Source organism: Mustela nivalis (genome assembly GCF_964662115.1).
Source record: "Mustela nivalis genome assembly, chromosome: 6".
Taxonomy (NCBI): domain Eukaryota; kingdom Metazoa; phylum Chordata; class Mammalia; order Carnivora; family Mustelidae; genus Mustela; species Mustela nivalis.
The window spans coordinates 118,517,473-118,537,116 of NC_139025.1; the positions used below are offsets into that span (position 1 = coordinate 118,517,473).

Here is a 19,644-nt window from a genome sequence, read left to right on the forward strand (position 1 = left end):
GTTAAGATGCCCAGGAAAGGTTATTGTGGTTCTATGAGGGCAGTACCTGTGTATACATACATGTGTGTGTTTAACTCCTCCCCTGCTCCTTTGTGTACTCTTAATATATGTTAATATATGTACTCTTAACATATATTAAGAGTACACAAATTTCAAATATATAGCTTGATTAATTTTTACATATGTTTCAATCATATATAGATACAGATTATTTCTTGTACCACAGAGGGGTCTCTCATGCTCTGTGCCAGACGTGTCCCCAAAAGGTAACTAGTCTCTGACTCTACTGCCATTAGTTACTTTTGTCTGTTCTGGAGCTTTACTTACACAGTATCAGTGAGCATGAACTTTTTGTATCTGGTTACTTTCACCCATCCCTAACTGTGAGATTGATGTTTAATGTTTATATGAAGCTATAGTTCATTCTTTGTCTTAGCTTTTTTCAGTGCTTTCTAGGCAAAGACCATAAGGAACACATCTGTAGTTGAATAAAATTGGGTTTTATTAATTTATTAAAAGAATGGAAAATGCACATTGTGGAGCGTTATGGAGCTTCTCAATAAGGTGTTAGAAAGGACTTACAGGATTTGGGCTTGTGCTAGGTAATTTCATCTGGGAGGGAAGGATTCAAGGATTTGGGGCTTTGGTCTGGATTGAATACTGTCAGGAAACACAGGGCTTCTTTTTTTGTGGCTGCTTCTTAATAAATCAATAAATCTTAGTGAGGTAGGAGCACTGAAGCCACTCTTTTCTTTCAACTTTCTGGACATGACTCATGCTTGAAGGGAAATTGCACACAGTTATTGGGCTTACTTCTCTGTGATTTTCTCCTTTTGAGGATTACCCCCTCAATTTCCAGTCACTTCGGCAGCTCAAAACCAAGTTCTCTCTCTTTAGCTCAGTAAGGCTGCTACTTTCAGCTTGCAGTGTTCTCCCATGTCAAAAATAGGCATAAGCCCTTAAGGAAAAGTCCAGAGTAGATGTGGAGCTCATTTCATGTGCTTCCTTTCTTTTAGGGATCATGTTCTCTCAAGTCCTGGCTCTGTTAGCTGTTCTTTAATGCCTTCAAATTGATATTTTATATATTTTGTGCAACGTTTTGAGTTGGAAGATAGTCCAATATAAGCCAGTTCACTGTAGCTGGTGTTGGAAGGCTCCTAATGTTTAATTCCTATCTATCCATTGTTTAACAAAATGCTTGACATATAGTAAGGTATTTAATAAAGGCTCATTGAGCTGAGTTGAACTGAAAGGTTATACAGAATGGCTTCAGGTATTATCAATAAAACATATAATTAATCATCTATTAATTAAAAATTAATCAAATAATTTTTTGTCCTTTACTCAAATTGTACAGATATTTTAAGAGTGAATAATAAGGATTTTTTTTACTTGAATCATTCATGTAATTATCCCCATTCACTATTTAAGTTTGTTGTTTAGAACTAGAGTCGTGTGTGTGTATGCCAGTTAGAAAAAAATCTTAAATTGCTTTCATTAGTTAGAATTTAATTATTCTATTACAAATGAAATTCTTCAATTTATAAAAATTATTTGTAATTAAGTTCTTTTAATTAAAAATACATTATTTAATTTATAACAAATTGTTTAAACCTTTTCTGGAGTATTGCTATTATATAAATTGAAATCTAAATTTTATGTGTTTTACTTCAATGAGAAAAGTTGAGAAGGAAAGAGTAGTTTATGCAATTTGGAAGAAAAATGTGCAGTATTATCCAACTTTTGTAGCTATTACAGCATAGCCTGCTGTTTAGCTGTTTTGATTTGAGATTTGGTTGATGTGTTCATTTTGTGTACTATTTCAGCTCAAGGGAATTAAATTTTCTTTAAGTTCTCACTTAATTCATGTAGTTATTCTTGGTAATAGTCCTTTCTTCTTGAAAACAAGCATGCAATATAGCATATGAATTATGTGATATAGTAAAGCAATTTTATATTTACTCATGTGGAAGTTTCATTTTTAATCAGTGAAGGTATCTATAGTAAACATACTTGTTCTACTTAAAGTTATTACTTGTCATCTGTGATGTCTTTATGTTATATACACCTTGTCTGTGACCCTTCTTCTTTGACATGTAAGATTTTATTTATACCACCTCTGACCTAATAAAATTTTACCTTTGACCTTATGCACTTGACATATCAGATAACTTACTCTTGATCTTTGACACATTTTGTTTTAAGTCTGTTAAACCTAATAGGTAGCTGCCCAGTAAGAAGGTTATATTGTTTTGTGTTTTTATTGTAATTTTACCAGGAAATTTTTCTTGTTTTTTAAAACTTCACAAAAAGAGCTATTTTATGTTTTATTTTTTTCCTCTTTCTTTGTCTTAGAATCCAAATGATAAAAGTAGCTAATTTTTGAAGTTCCCAACATATGGGTGCTAGTATAAATACTTTCCAAAATTTAATTTTTATACATTGCTAAAGATATAATAAAGTATAAGTTTTAACTAAACCTCTGATTTCTGTGTCATCCTGTTTTCACACTAATATCTGAAGAAGCTAATAGTGATTTTTGTGAACATGAATGAAGTACATTCAGTCATACATAGAGAATGAAATTAAAAGGTTTTTTTAAAAATCTATATATTTCTCTTTGTAAGACTCCTTGGGTTTAAAAACATGTAAAATATACGAGCTCTCTTTGTTAACCTGTGTACTTATATGAAGTTTATTTTCATTTGATGTATAGATGTATATAAAGGACTTTCATGAAGGTTGTTAACTATAATTTGTTGAATGTTTACAACCAAATGTGATTTTGAGAATCTCAAATTAGTATTTCAATGTGGAAAAATTATGCACATTAGGTTACTGAAAGAAAAAAATGATATTTTAAATTAGCAGAAGCATAAATACATTACTGTATTTAATGAAATGTAAGCTGATTTCTTTTGTGAAAGGGTGCTGGTGTTGAGGTAAAAGAAGTCTCCTAGCTGTCCCCCAGAATTGAGGACAATTCAGAAAATAACAGATAATTCCTACTTGATTCATTTCCTCACCTTGCTTACCTTTGTAGAAGCAGAAGTATTTGTTCTTTTTTTATAATCATTTTAGGAAAACATTTTGTCTACTTTTCTACAGAAAATCAAGTCAAATGAACAAATTAGAACTCATTTAGAATAAATCTTTGCCCCCCCCCCCCAGTACTTCAGTTGGGTATACTTTAAGTTAGACTGGGAAATGAGCTAAAAATGTCTTATCCTTTCTTATAGGATATAACTTCCATTGCCTAAATTTTCTTTCTAATAGGATGGGAAAAATTTTATGGAGTATGTGTGTGTGTGAGAGAGAGAGAGACAGAGAGAGTGCAAGCACCTGTGAGATTTGTGCAAGAAAGAACCTGCGTATGTATTCAGTGTATAACGCACACATATATAGTTGATAGTTAACTTCTGTATTTCTTCTAACTTTTGGAATTCTTATGGTGGTAAATTCACCCAAATTGTAACTAGAGACATGTGGAGAATATTTGGTTATTTATCCATAGCTGAGTTCATGTTCTTCATTAATTTAAGGAAGATTTTTAACTAGGTAACCAATTTGTTTTAAACCTTAGTTTGACCCAATAATTTAAACAGTTTCTCTGGTTTGTACCTACCTTCTTTTGAATAACAGCCCTCATTCCCTATATCCTTGCTTATCTCCTTGAGATAGTCCCTATATGAATTAAAGGAAGAGTATGGCTTACAGGACCCCACATTACGAGGAAAAGTTGAGATCTTTCTACATAATGTCTTCTGTCTTTTCTGATTTAAGGTGTGAGGCCCTTCTCTACCTATTCACTTAGTCTTCTCTAGGCCACCAATCCTGAAGAATGGCTGATGAACCCTTGATCTGTTCTTTCCACTTAGTGTTCAATCGAGTATCAGACATTTATTTTCTTCTTCCTGAGCAGGTCACCCCTCAGTCCTCTCTGCCTACATGTCTCTGAGTTTTTGCCATAACCTTTATTCTGGCCCTGGCAGGCCTACTGGCTTCTACCACAGGGTTCACACCACATAAGAATTAAGAACATTTTGGAAAAGCTTAAACACAAGATCTCTTACTGATCGCATAACATGGCTATATTAATATAATAATATTTGGTGGCAGGGACAGGTGGAGAGATCATTTTTTTAAAAAAAGATTTTATTTATTTGGCAGAGAGAGAGGCAGGGAGAGAGGGAACACAAGCAGGGGATGTGGGAGAGGAAGAAGCAGGCTTCCTGGTCACCAGGGAGCCGGACCCTGGGCTCAATCCCAGGACCCCGGATGGCAACTTGAGCTAAAGGCAAGTGCCCTATGACTGAGCCACCCAGGTGCCCTGAGATCATTTCTTTTCAGAATCAAAATTACACTTTTGGTATTATTCTCACTTAGCTAATACACTGTCCCCCTTAGGATACATATTTTAAAAGTTTATTTCTCCTTTTATCTCCAAATTTTTTTGACTGGCAAGAAAAATTTTACTTTAACCATTCTTTCTCTTAATTACAACCAAGCAGCTAAGCCTTAAGGTTAGAAAAAGGAATTCTTTATATTGTAGAGTAAAACTATAGTTTGAATCTTCCAGGCCTCATTATTGACATGGTAAAGGATAAGATAGATAAATTTATTAAATCTCAGGCTCTTAGCTTGGTTTATAAACTTTTATCTTACTGCATATATCTGTTTTCCGTTTTAAAATTGATTATTAAAGAGTGCATTTTTCTTATATTTATTTTAGAATAAATTCTGATCACCTCTGTAGCCAAGTTGTATTGGACAAGTGCCATATGCTAAAAAGAACAAAAGAGATAATTACTCATAATTTTGAAATGTTACTCCATTGATACCTGTTTTTCATACTTTTTCTGTTGTAATATGACCCTTGCACTTTTACTGGTAATAATCACAGTATCTTTTCTGTACTGGTTTTCTTTTAATAAACATTCAGTTTTGGAGATATTGATCATTAATCAGTGATTCAGAACAAGAAGCCTAAAAAACTATATTTTTCTTAGAGATTTTTCAGATTCTGTCATTGGTTTGGTAAATTACAATGACATAATGTTCTCTTCCATGAATCTTTTCTTTCAGACAGTTGCTTTATTTTAAAATGAAATTTCTTATAGGTAAAATATCTCTGCAGTTTAGAAACTTAAGCTCGTTAGTGTTTGATAAAACTATTTTGTGACTCTTAGACAGTTCTCATAATACAATTAAACTATAGAAGTGTGAAAAGCCATTTCAGCCATATTTCTCTGCATGAGTCCTTGGACCATATTACTATAACACATGCTGCTTTTTTGTTTGCATTACAGTGGCTATCTAATTTTACAGTTTGCCTAAAGTAATTAAGACTATTTTTTCCTCTTTACATCTGTTTATTTGGGAATTAGAATGGATAAGCTGATAATTTAAGTGTTAAAGTTATAACGTATTTTGGCTATCTTTTTGTAGCTGATACCCATTGCCTTTACACAATTAATTAAATATCTAAATACTGTTCTTTTTAAAAGACTATTTATAAATCTTTAAACTCCTTACTTAAACTCTTATTCAAGATCATGGTAGCTGGGAATGATTACAATAGTGACACTTGTATACCTCTACAGATTACAGACCAGTGCATTCTCATCTGGCTCTTGTGTGTCAGTTGTGAGGAGTTGCAGAATTGCAGCCATGGGCAACATTAAAAGACCAAAGCTGTTGTAATGATGACTTTTGCAGCTGCTCTCTTTCAGTTGGATGATAGAGGATCAGAAAGATTGCAGGGAGGCAAATTTATACAATCAAGCTGCTTCTACTTGAATATTCTCTCAAAGTTTTGTGATATGTACTTTATTATATGGAAATTTTATGCATACCCAATCTTGAAATCCATAGTATGACAGTTTCATGTTGGAAGAATAAAGAGAATGAAGGATTTATTGATAGAAGTTTATAAGCAGGAACAAGGGTACCTGAATGGGTTGGTTATTTGAGGGCCTGACTCTTCATTTTGGCTCAGGTTGAATGTAAACTCAGGGTTATGAGATTGAGCTTCATGTAGGGCCCTGTGCTCAGCATGGAGTCTGCTTGTCCCTCTCTCTCCTCCTCTGCCCTCTTCCCCCTAGCTTGCTCATGTTCTCTCTCTCTTTCAAATAAATAAATAAATAAATAAATAATAGTCTTTTAAAAAATGGGATATTATAAGCAGGAACACTCTTGCTCTGACAAGGATAGCTGACAAGTTTAGTATTTTTCCTGCCTAATTTATATAACTCTTATTTTCCTTACCAAATAATTGATTATTAATGCTTTTGTTTTGGGACACCTGGGTGGCTCACTTGGTTAAGTGTCTGCATTCAGCTCAGGTCATGATCCTAGGGTCCTGGGATCAAGCCCCGAATCTCTGCTTCTCCCTCTCCCTCTGCTTGCTGTTACCCTTGCTTGTTCTCTCTCTGTCAAATAAATAAATAAATCTTTAAAAAAATAAATGTTTTTGTTTTAATTCTGACTGTATTAGGTTATTTATCTGAAATTCAATGGCCAGTATATTAGTTCCAAAGTAAATATTTATAGAAGATCGTATCTTTGATGAGAGTTAACTGAGTTTTAGTAATAATTATTTTGTCAATTGACTTCTCTTGGAATTGTTAGAATAGGCACATCTGTTGTGTCAGGAAATCACAAAGCTGTAAAACAAAATTTTCACAATCCCCAAATTTGGTCCTCTCTCATTTCTTTTTGGAGTTTACAAAATATTTCAGCATCAGAAAGAAGTGCAGTAAACCCCACATTCCTGCCACCTAGTAGTTAAATGATAACACTTCTTTTCTGGTCCCTCCCTACATGGAACGATGGAAGGGATACAACATATATCAAGTGTGAGTGGTGGAGCCAGGTTCAGGAAATAGAGGTAAATCCATGGTGAGAATTCCATTGATAATCTTAAAACTGAAAAATGAAGAAGTAGCAATACAATATAGATTCAGGAATATAGAGAAGAAAGATAAGTCTCCTAAAACCATTGCACCTGGATTGGGAAAGGAGTGGGGAGAGCAGTGGGAAAGTACTTTCTTTGAACCATTGACTAAGTAAGGTATATTTGCTGGTAACTTTGACAAAAGCAAAAACATTTTTAAAAAAATAAAAGAAATATAACAGTGGTAATTATGTATACGCCCATGTTGCTCAGGAATCTTCTGTGTTCTGTCCATTAAATTAGAAAACACATCGCAGATGTTTTAATTCTTTATTCTCTTAAATTTATTGCAGTATCCTTTGATGCCGTTAATCCAAATACTGGATTTTCTGGGTCGACAGGGTGGCTCAGTTGGTTAAGTGGTTGCCTTCAGCTTAGGTCATGATCCCAGGGTCCTGGAATTAAGCCCTGCATCAGGCTCCCCACTTCATGGACAGTCTGCTTCTCCTGCTCCACCACTTGTGCCCTCTCTCTCAAATAGATAAATAAAGTCTTTTAAAAAAGAGAAATATATGTATATTATAAAAAGCAAATACTGGATTTTCCCTTTTTTTGCTGTTATCTGTAGAATAATAATAAAACAACTATCTGTGTGCCCACTACTCATGTTAATGAGAATCTCCTGGTAGGAAATTCTGTTTTTGTTTGTTCATAGTACTTGAAAGTGGAAGTTATTTTCACTGGGTGTAGATTTCTAACTTAATAATTATTTTCTCTAAAAATTGAGTGGATGTTATTTGCTGTTTTCTTGCTTCTATTCCTCATAGGGCAGATGTGTTCTTCTTTATTATTTTTCAAAATTACCTTGGATATTCCTCTCCTTTTTTACTTGGTACATAACATTTCCAATTAACCTGTTAAACTAAGAAAATTCTTTTTTTGATTTTGAGATTGCAGTGAAATTATAGCAAGATTAAATTAATAAGTAGACATCTTTTAAATATTTTTTCTTTTCATCCAACAACATGTTTGCCTACTTATATCTTGCATTTGTTTATGTGTTCTTTAGTTAAGCATTCATTTTCTTGATTTAAGTCTTTTTTTTTTTTAAAGATTTTATTTGTTAATTTGACAGACAGAGATCACAAGTAGACAGAGAGGCAGGCAGAGAGAGAGAGAGAGGGAAGCAGGCTCCCTGCTGAGCAGAGAGCCCGATGTGGGACTCTATCCCAGGACCCTGAGATCATGACCTGAGCCGAAGGCAGCGGCTTAATCCACTGAGCCACCCAGGCACCCTTCTTGATTTAAGTCTTAAACATTTCATAGTAAGCTTATTTTGTTTCTAAATTAATAGGTTTTAAAAAGCATTTTGAATTTCAGGTGATTTTTTTGTTTTGTTTTTTGTTTTTTAGAGTTCCAAGATTCATTGTTTATGCACCACACCCAGTGCTCCATGCAATACATGGCCTCCTTAATACCCACCACCAGGCTCACCCAATCACCCCTGCCTCCCATCCAAAACCCTCAGTTTGTTTCTCAGAGTCCACAGTCTCTCATGATTCTTCTCCCCCTCCAATTTCCCCCAACTCACTTCTCTTCTCCAACTCCCAATGTCCTCTGTGTTATTCCTTGTGCTCCACATGTAAGTGAAACCATATGATAATTGACTCTCTGCTTGACTTATTTCACTCAGCATAATCTCTGCCAGTCCCATCCATGTTGATACAAAAGTTGGGTAGTCATCCTTTCTGATAGAGGCATAATATTCCGTTGTATATATAGACCATATCTTCTTTATCCATTCGTCTGTTGAAGGGCATCTTGGCTCTTTCCACAGTTTGGTGACTGCACCATTGCTACTATGTACTATGGGTACAGAAGACACTACACTTTTCACTACACCTGTGTCTTTGGCGTAAATACCCAGTGCTGCAGTTGCAGGATCATAGGGAAGCTTTATTTTTAATTTCTTAAGGAATCTCCACACTGTTTCCCAAAGTGGCTGCACCAACTTGCATTCCCACCAACACTGTAAGAGGCTTCCCCTTTCTCCACATCCTCTCCAATACTTGTTTACTGTCTTGTTAATTCTGGCCATTCTAACTAGTGTAAGGTGGTATCTCAATGTGTTTTTGATTTGAATTCCCCTGATGGCTAATGATGATGAACATTTTTTCATGTGTCTGTTAGCCATTTGTATATTTTCTTTGGAAAAGTGTCTGTTCATGTCTTCTGCCCATTATTTGATGTGATTGTCTGTTTTGTGTGTGTTGAGTTTGAGGAGTTCTTTATAGATCCTGGATATCAACCTTTGTCTGTAGTGTCATTTGCGAATGTCTTCTCCCTTTTGGTGGGTTGTGTCTTTGTTTTGTTGACTGTTTCCTTTGCTGTGCAGAAGCTTTTTATCTTGATGAAGCAAAAGTTCATTTTTGCTTTTGTTTTCTTTGCCTTTGGAGACATGTCTTGAAAGAAGTTGCTGTGGCCGATGTCGAAGAGGTTACTGCCTATGTTCTCCTCTAGGATTTTGATAGATTCCTTCCTCATGTTGAGGTTTTATCCATTTCTAGTTTTCTTTGTGTAAAAGAATAGTCATGGGGCACCTGGGTGGCTCAGTGGGTTGGGCCGCTGCCTTCTGCTCGGGTCATGATCTCAGGGTCCTGGGATCGAGTTTCGTGTCGGGCTCTCTGCTCAGCAGGGAGCCTGCTTCCTCCTCTCTCTCTCTGCCTGCCTCTCTGCCTACTTGTGATCTCTCTCTGTCAAATAAATAAATGAAATCTTTTGGGGAAAAAAAAATAAAAGAATAGTCAGGTTACATTCTCCTATACATAGCTGTCTTTTTTCCCACTCCCAAGAAAATATTTTTTCTTGCTTTGTCAAAGATTAGTTGACCATAGATAGAGTTGTGGGTTCATATCTGGTCAGTAACCACTGGCCAGATCAATCTTATGGATTCTTTCAAAAAAGCAGCTTTTGGTTTCGTTGATGTGTTTTACTGTATCTCTAGTTTCTATCTCATTGATCTCTGCTCGAATCTTGATTATTTCCCTTCTTGTGGGTGGGTTTGGCTTAATTTATTGTTCTCCAGTTCTTTAAGGTGTAAAGAGAGCCAGTGTATTCTGGATTTTTCAGGTTTTTTTGAGTGAGACTTGGATGGCTATGTATTTCCCCCTTAGGACTGCATTTGCCAATCTCCTATAGGTTTTAGACCAATGTGTCTTCATTCTCATTGGAGTCCATGAATTGTTTAAGTTCTTTGATTTCCTGGTTGATCCAAACATTCTTAAGCAGGGTGGTCTTTAGCTTCCAAGTGTTTGAATTCCTTTCAAACTTTTTCTTGTGATTGAGTTCCAGTTTCAAAGCATTGTGGTCTGAGAATATGCAGGGAATAATCTCAGTCTTTAGGTATTTGTTGAGCCCTGATTTTTGACCCAGTATGTGGTCTCTTCTGGAGAAAGTTCCATGTGCACTCGAGAAGAATGAGTATTCTGTTGTTTTCCGATGGAAATGTTCTGTATATATCTATGAGGTCCATCTGGTCCAGTGTGTCATTTAAAGCTCTTGTTTCTTTATTGATTTTCTACTTGGATGATCTATTACTGAGAGTGGCATGTTAAGATCCCCTGCTATTAATGTATTCATATTAATATGACTCTTTATATTGATTAACAGTTGGCTTATGTAGTTGGCTGCTCCCATGTTGGAGGCATAAATATTTACAATTGTTAGATCTTCTTGGTGGACAGACCCTTCGAGAATGATGTAGTGTCATTCTGTATCTCTGACTATAGTCTTTAGTTTAAAATCTAATTTATCTGGGATGAGAATCACTACCCCAGCTTTCTTTTGAGGCCCGTTGACATGAAAGATGCTTCTCCATCCCTTCGTTTTCAGACTTGATGTATCTTTAGATTCCAAATGGTTCTCTTGTAGACAGCATATGGATGGGTCCTGTTGTTTTATCCAATCTGCAATCCTGTGCTGTTTTTTTTTTTTTAATATTTTATTTATTTATTTATTCGACAGACAGAGATCACAAGTAGGCAGAGAGGCAGGCAGAGAGAGAGAGGAGGAAACAGGCTCCCTGCTGAGCAGAGAGCCAGATGCGGGACTCGATCCCAGGACCCTGAGATCATGACCTGAGCTGAAGGCAGCGGCTTAACCCACTGAGCCACCCAGGTGCCCCTCCTGTGCTGTTTTATGGTAGTGTTTAGGCCATCCACTTTGAGAGTGATTATTGAAAGATACGTCTTTATTGACATCATTTTGACTGTGAAATCCTTGTTTCATAGATTGTCTATGTAAATTTCTGTTCTATGTCACTCATGAGTTCTTTCTTCTTTTATAGATCCCCCCTTAATATTTCTTATAGTGCCAGCTTGGTGGTCACATACTCTTTTAAACCTTGCCAGGCTTGGAAGCTGTTTATCTCTCCATTTTGAATGTCAACTTTTCTGAATAAAGTATTCTTGGCTCTATGTTCTTCTCATGCCCTGATTACATCTTGCCAGCCCTTTCTGGCTTGCCAGGCTTCTGTGGACAGGTCTGACATTATTCTGATGGACCTTCCTCTGTACATAAGGAAACTCTTCCCCCAGCTGCCCTCAGAAGCTCTTGTCTAAAATTATGATTTGTCTGTTTCACAGTTAAGTGCCTTGAGGTCTTTCTAGGTTCCTTGATCTTGGGGGGTGTTCTTTCTTCCTCTAGGACTGAATGCTTGTTCCATTCCCCAGACTGGGACAATTTTCATCCAGAGTTTGTTCAGCTACATCTTCTAGTGTTCTGTCTTTTTCCATGCCCTCAGGGATCCTAATAAGTCTGACGTTGGAACATTTCATGGCATCATTTATTTCTCTAATTCTGTTTTCATGGCTTCTAAGCTGTTCATTCCAGGCCTCCTCCTGATCCTTTTTCTCTATCATTTTGTCCTCTAGGTCACTAATTCTATCTTCTGCCTCTGTTACCTCTGTTAGAGTATTAGATTAGATTGGATCTCATTGATAGCATTTTAAACTTCTGCCTGGTGGCTCTTATTTCTGCCCTTAGAGATTCTATGTTGTCACTAATGGTTTTCTCTAACCTAGCCATTGCCTGGATAACTGTTTATGTCTATATCCAGTAGTTCTGATGGAGAGGGCACAGTGTCTGAGTTTTTCCTCTTTTGTGTGTTCCTCCTCCTAGTAATTTTGGTGAAAGGTGGTTGAGGGGATTTATAGCTGAATATATCAATCACGATCCAGACTAGGTGCACCCTGGAACACTTCAGAGTAATGAGAAGTCACCACCAAAAAGAAAGAAAAAAGAAAAAAAGAGAGGGAGAAAGAGAGAGATAGAAAGGAAAAAGAAAACCCAGGCAGATGAGCCCCAAAAGTAAGATTTATAAGGTATGTAAACAAAAACGGACAAAAAGACCGACAAAAGTAAATGACAAGAAAGAAAAAAAAAAAAAAAAGAACCCAGTCAAATGAATCCCAAGAATAAGATTTATATAATACCAGAACAAAAACAAATACACAGAAACACTGATAGAAGAAAAAGATGGGAGGGTGGTTATAAATCCTCGATGTGGGCAAGGAAGGTTATTTTGGTTCTTCCTGGGTGTATCTTGTCATCTTTGTTAAAGGACTCAACTTTCCAAAGATAAAGGGAGATTAAAACTGGTTTATATATAGGGGTAGTATTGAATAGGGAAAAAGGATTACCTTGAAGCTGATATCTATATGTATTTTTAAAAAAAGAAAAATAAAGCAGGCATATGTATGAAAAAAATTCAAGTTAAAAGGCTATTATGGAGTATGTTGTATTAAACCTCTAGTTATAGTGGTAGGTAGCTTAAAGAAATTAAAAGAACAAGAATTGTGAGAGTGAATTAAAAAAAAAAAAAACTATCTATGAAATATACATGTTTTAGGGCAATACCGGGAGCTTAATATATTGTTTTCTCCTGATGTTGGGGTTTTTCGGTTTTATGGGGACCCTGTGGTGGTTGTCCTCTCGTTCTTTTGGCTTGCCTTCTGGAGAGGAGCCTGCCATATTGTTTTTCAGTCAGTCTAGCTTGGGTTGAGTTGTCCTGCTCCCATTAAGGGGCTGGGCTCTGTGGAAACCAGTTTTTCAGGCTTTTGTTTTCTGGAGGGTTTTTTTTTGTTTTGTTTTATTTGTTTCTTTTTTCAGCTTTTTGCGGCTTTGGCTTTTCGGAGGTTTAGTGTAAAGCAAACTCCACCCAGACCTCTGCCTCAGAGAGAAGCCTCAGTCTGCTCCCCTCTGAGCAGTCCAGAACACACAGACTCTGGGCCGTCCAGACTCCCCTCTGGGTAGTCCAGAACTTCCCCCTCTGCAAACTCAGCTGAACACCGCAACCTCCCACAGGCAGTGCATGTCCCCAGCCACTGTCTCAGGTGTGGTCTGAAGTGCCCATTTGTCTCTGTACCCCTGTGCCACTAAAACTGTGAGTGATATTGGTCCAGGGAGCCCACTTCTGGTGGCTGCTTTTGCTGGGACTGCTGTCTGGGAACCAGGCCCATGCCTCCAGGTGTGCGCAGTCATGAGGCTTCTGCTGCTGAGGAATCCCATCCAGGGATCAGGCCAAGATCTTTCAGGGTGGGCTGGAGCATCCAGACCCTCTTCCAGTCCTAGAGACCGCTGGCTAGTGAACACACGGAGCTCTCTCAGTCGCAGGCAGGGAATAGGGTCAGACCCCAGTTGCACAGTGCATGCAAAGCAAAGAAGGCTATAGTTCTAGAGAGCAGCCACCAGACTCCCTCATGTGCGACCACCCCACCCAGCAGTGGTGCAAGCAGCGCATAGCCAGGGGCGCAGGGACGAGGAATTGGAGGCTCTGCTACAGTCTATCTGGCACGGGTGATCGCCAGCGGTGGCGGACCTCGGTCTGTGGGTTTTGGCCTGTGCCCATGACTGCCTGATTCTACCAGTTGCCCCTTAAGATATTTTGCTCTTTTCGAGTGCTTTTAACCAGACTCCAAGTTAATGCTGGTCCTCAACCATAGGGCACTTTCATATTGGGGCATTACTTTCCAATGGGTCGCTTCTGGTGGCTCCCTCCCCCTTATTCTTATCCTCAGATATCTGTCCAAGTGTTCCCATCCTGCTTTACCTTTCCACTGGTGCCTTCTGCCCCCGTAGAGATCCATAAGTGTATAATCCTACATCTCAGGCTGATTTCATGGGTGTTCAGAGTGTTCTGGTAGATATTTAGCTCATTTTAGGGGATCTGTTGAAACGGTGTCTCCTACTTCTCCACCATCTTTCCCCTCCTCCAAATTTCAGGGATTTTAAAAGAAGGTTGTTTTGTTTTGTTTTGTTTTTAGTTTTATTTTAGAGACAAAGAGCTCACAAGCACAGGTAGGGGCAGAGAGAGAGGGAGAGAGAATCTCAAGCAGACTCACTGCTGAGTACAGAGCCCAATGCAGGGCTCGATCTCACTACCCTGAACTGTAATCAGGAGTTGACATTTAACCAACTGAGCCATCAAGGCTCAGTTTTTATTTCCTTTCATACTGAGATATTTTCAAGGTTATAGATTAAGAGGGGTTGCAGTACATTTTGTTTTATGAGGATAAGTGTACGTGTGTGTTTAAAAGATTCATGGATTCGACTGCTATTGTATATAGGGACCAGGCTCATCTTTTGGACTTGCTTTAATTTTAAAATATGTAAGGGGTGCCTGGATGGCTTTGTCGTTGAGTGTCTGCCTTCATCTCAGGTCATGATCCCTGGGTCCTGGGATCGAGCCCCAAATCGGGCTCCCTGCTCAGCGGGAAGCCTGCTTCTCCCTCTCCCACTCCCCTTGCTTGTATTCCCTCTCTTTCTGTCTCTCTCTCTCTTTGTCAAATAAAATCTTTAAAAAGTATACATGTGATATTAAAATGAGTGCTATTTTGTGTTTTCAGTTTCAACTTTTATTGCATTATGATCAGAGATTATGGTTTATCCAGGTTCTACATTGGATGGTTTATTGATTTTTCTTTATTGCTTAATACATTGTAAAATTTTAACAAGAAGTCTTCTCTCTCTTTAGGTGTATATATTCGATCAGATTTGCTTGTTGTAATGCAAATATTCTGACTTTTTTAACCCATTTTTTTGTCCTCCCTAGTATCGTTTTGTCAAAAATGGAAAGACTGTCAATATGCTATTATTCTTATTTATGCATGTCTCCTGTGTTTTAAAATTCTTCATATATATATATATATATATATATATATATATATATCAATGTTTTATCATCACAATTAAAACTATTTACATAATTTTTATCTGGTGAATTTTACTTTTTAAGAATATGAAACATCTCTTTCCTATTTCATGCCTCTTCCTTGAATATTATTTTTATATGGTATTAATTTGGCAAACCTAGCTTTGCATGGTGCTGCCTGATATGTCCCTTTATTATCCTTCCTCTCCCTTCTTCTCCCTTTTGCTCTTGTCCCCATCATAGTTTTATTTTTGCATGTAGGTCTATTCCTAAAAAGTATAATTTTATTTTAATTGTTTGCTTCTCTGTTAGGTATATTATTAGGTATGTTATATATACCATGCTATATATAATCTTTTGGACTTAACTCTTTTGTACTGAATATTATAGTGCATAGATTCATATGGATTGGGAATTTGTTGCTGTTTCTCAACATCTTTGAGGCCTATCATACATTAAGCTACACTTATTTTTAAGTTTACAATTTAATAACTTTTGGCATATTCAACCTATGAAACTATCATCACGATGAAGACAGTGAACATGTCTGCCACCTTAGAAAGTTTCCTCATTTACTATATCCTTGCTGATTTTTTGCCAACTTTTGTTCTATCATTTTTTGAGAAAGGGATATTGAAATCTTTTAATTGTGAATTTTTCTCTTTCTCATGGCAGTTTAATTGTTTTGCCTTATGTAGTTTCAAGCTGTATTAGGAGCATAAATGGTAACGGTTGTTATGTCCCCTTGAGTATTGATCCCTTTATTATGAAATGACCTTCTCTATTCCTAATAATATTGTTGTTACCTTGTATAAATATTAATTAGGCATTTCAGCTTTCTTCTGTCTAATATTAGTGTATCTTTTTCTTCTAACATATTTATTTTTTTGTATGTATTTTTTTCTTAAACACTTCAAAGTTAAATAGACTTAAGGAAAATCTTTGTTCTGGTACTGTTGAGTTTGATGTGAAGCCACTGTCTCTGTCAAGTTCTTGTCACCTAGGGCTGCGAAAGCCACTCAGAGCTGAAAAGTTCCGGCCCCGTCTCTGAGCATTCCTTTTACTTTGATCTTTTTTTTTTTTTTTTTGAAAGGGTGCTGTTATTTGTGTCATATCATTACTGGGATATTATTGAAATGATTTCTAAGGATGAAGCTTAATTGCAGTCTAACATGCTGTGTTTGAAATCTGAGAATTCTCTGAAAATAGCTTTCATTACAAGGCTTCGTTCAATATAACTGAACCATTCCCTGTTTTGCTATTGAGCTCAGACCTTTCTCCATCTTAACAGCATGATAAATTAATAGGCTTGTTGAACTCTGTGCTTTTCTTTGAGTCATCTGTTAAACCTCTGATCAGATCAGAAAGGAACATCAGAATCTGCAGAAGTCTTTACCTCATTTATCATCTCCACCTACCAGAAAACTGATGGAGTTTTTGTAATTGTCCCTGAGTGGCAGGGGGACAGATGGCCAGCTATCATCCTATCCGAAGATGGCCTTTTCTCTTTGGCATGGTGTCTGATTCACAGTATTTCATTAGCTATATTTTTCCTCTCTGTCACTTCAAACAATACACTATATAGACTGTAGTAGATAAAAAATAAAAGTATATCCTACACCTGTAGAAAGGGACCTTGGCAGACTTTAATCTTTTATATAATTAAAATAATTTATTGTGTTTTAAAAGTTGTCATTGTCTTATGTTTAATTTTTCAAAAATGGATGCTATCATAAAAGATATTTTTTGATACATTATATTTCAGATTTTAAAAAATTTACTGTTTGACAAAATTTTATTTAAATATAATGGAACCTAGGTGTGTCTGGGTGGCTCAGTCAGTTAAGCTTAAGTCTGCCTTTGGCTCAGGTCATGATCCCAGAGCCCTAGGACTGAGCCCCATGTGGGGCTCCTTGCTCAGCAGGGAGTCTGTTTGTCCTTTTTCCTCTGCCCTTTTCTCCCACCCCTCATCCCCGCTCATGCTTGCTCGCGCTCTCAAATAAATAAATAAATAAATAAATAAAATCTTTAAAAAATGGAGTTCTCAAACTTTTTATCTTTTTAAAGCATTTTTTTAGCACCTGCTTGTGCACTCTGCATTAGTCCAGGCACCAGGAAAGTACAAGTAAATAATGGCAGGGGTGCTTAACTCCTCGTTGTATGCTATCAGTCTGAGTTTCCTGAATCTCTAAACACGCTCATTTTAAAAAGTGAGCTAGTTCTTTATATGGTGCTTTCATTTTTAGAAAGTGTTTCAGTAATATATGTACATACTTTATTTTAATTAATTTTGCTTATTTTTAGTAGCCAAAACTATACTTTAAAAAATACTGTTTTATTTATATTCATGTATGAAAAAAATGGCTGTACTACTATGTTTACAGACATACCAGTATTGGAAACAGAATTCAATAATGAATTTCCTCTAAATTTTAAAAAGAGCACACAAACATAAAACTGCTGATTGGTTATAGAAAGCAGAGCAGAGAAAAAAAGACATTTGTTATCATTTTCATTTCATTAAAGAGCAGCACCTTCTGAGAAGAATCAAGTCAATTAGTGATATTTATTTATATTTACATAGAAAAGTTAGTGATTGTACTGATTTTAGTTTTACTAAGCCAATTTATCTTCCTCACACTCAATGCAAAGAAATAAAACAATGTAAAGAAAACTATGTCCTCATTGTTATTCACAATAAAAACAGTCTGCATCATTCTGCAGGCCTGGGCATATTATATAATAGGGAGTACTTAATGGCTCAAGTGGATCAAAATACCATTTTGATTCTGACCCACAGAATAGAATCTCACATATATTTGCAACTGGACTCATTCCATGGGAGCTGTGATGTACTGAACCATTTCTGTGGTGTCCCTAGATCTCACTAAATTAAGAAAAGATGCTGCACAAGAAAAAGATAACAATATGTCAATAAATTATATATCTGTAGACTCTTTAGTGTCAGGTGTGAAAAGGGGCCCTTTCTTGAGTACATGGATACAAGTATTGTTGTGGTCTAAAGATTGCCAGATTGATATGGTGTCTGTTACAGTGAAAAAATGTGTACATCAAAGCCACTGCCAGATTAAGAAACTCCCACAATTTGTCTCAGTTCTTCAAATAACAGAGCAAGTTTCCTTTCTAGGCTGACAGTGAGACCTGTATTGGCATTGCTGCTGGCTATGAAACTTACTGCCAAAGGTAAATGATTGAATTGAACCACTTTTGTAGGTGTTACAGTAACAGATGATTCTCTCACTTTTTGGAAGTCCCAAGTTTGCTCCTTTGGTCTGTTGTAAGGGCAAATGTGGATAAGAAACCAGGTCTCTAAGCATGCTCTAGAGCATTATCATTGGCCACTTAATAACAGGGACTCTGTCTCGATCTGACACAACAATAGCATGGAGCCCTTCAACATGTGGTTACTTTTTTTTTTTTTTTTTAACCTGGTTACTTTTTAAACAGGAATCTCTTTAGGCCCTAGCTTTCTGGGTTGCTGTGTTCTCTCAGCTGTAAATTCAGGGACAGCTTGTACATACTTTATTTGATAACAACTAATTCCATCTCACAAATCCGTAATTACAAATCAGCTTTCCTCTGAAGTCATTTTGGAGTTTAATCTGCTGGAATAGTTTTATGGAGGAGTGATATCAGTCAAAATAATAGTTTACTACAGATTGTTTTGGTGTATTCTGGGTGAAACAGACATCCAGAGAATCATACCCTTTAACTTAAGCAGTTAGCATAGCCCTTGGCAAACAGTAAAGTATTGAATTAAATGTTAGTAAACTAAATGTTAATGAGCTACACTACAATTTATTGTTTTCAGTATACCATATCTGTGGAGAGTGATATTCAAAATACATGGAAGAGTGCTATCTAAAAATACCATGTTGTTTTTAATTGAGTATTCTATTTTTTTTCTTCTCTTTCGTCATCTGGCTTCTCTTTTTCTCCCAATTTTTCTTCTTTTCTTCCCCAATGCCCTCATCTCTCCATTCCTCCACTCCTTCCTCATCCCTCACTTTTCTTACCTTCATCATCATCCAGAAAAACAAAAAAATGTTGGAGCCCACCAGCCTCCATTTTTCCCCAGTTTTTGTAGAAGGCAATAGGGAAAGTTGTAAAATGCCTCCTATTTATCTTATTTGTTGTTCTGCCAGGCAGGCTTAAAAGAGTGGAATGCCTTGTGATATTTTTAGGAATTTAAAGAAAAACTTTATGTAACTCTGGAATAGACTGATGTCATTTCATTGGATTTTAGATTCAAAGTTGAAGTACTGGATGAGGTTTAGAAAAAAATCCTGTTTTTCCAAAGAATATGTGAAAACCCTTACATTAATTTCTCCTCTATTTAGATTTTAGGTTTAGATTTAGATTTTAGAAGTAAGTAAGCCTCTTGTGTGTGAGATTGGATTTCTATAAAGGAAACTTGATTTTCAAAAAAAAAATGCATTTGTGTCATTATAATGAAGCTTTAGTCCTTTTTCTTTTCCCCCCAGAGGAGACATATTTAAACCCTTTGAACTAGGATTCA

The 19,644-nt window shown here is 36.5% G+C and overlaps 1 protein-coding gene across 2 annotated transcripts in view; it reads left to right on the forward strand.

Annotated features, from left to right (window-relative positions):
* The window catches only part of SCAPER (S-phase cyclin A associated protein in the ER), a 524,869-nt gene that overhangs the window by 199,508 nt on the left and 305,717 nt on the right, over nucleotides 1–19,644 (forward strand). The gene's annotated exons all lie outside the window — the stretch shown is intronic.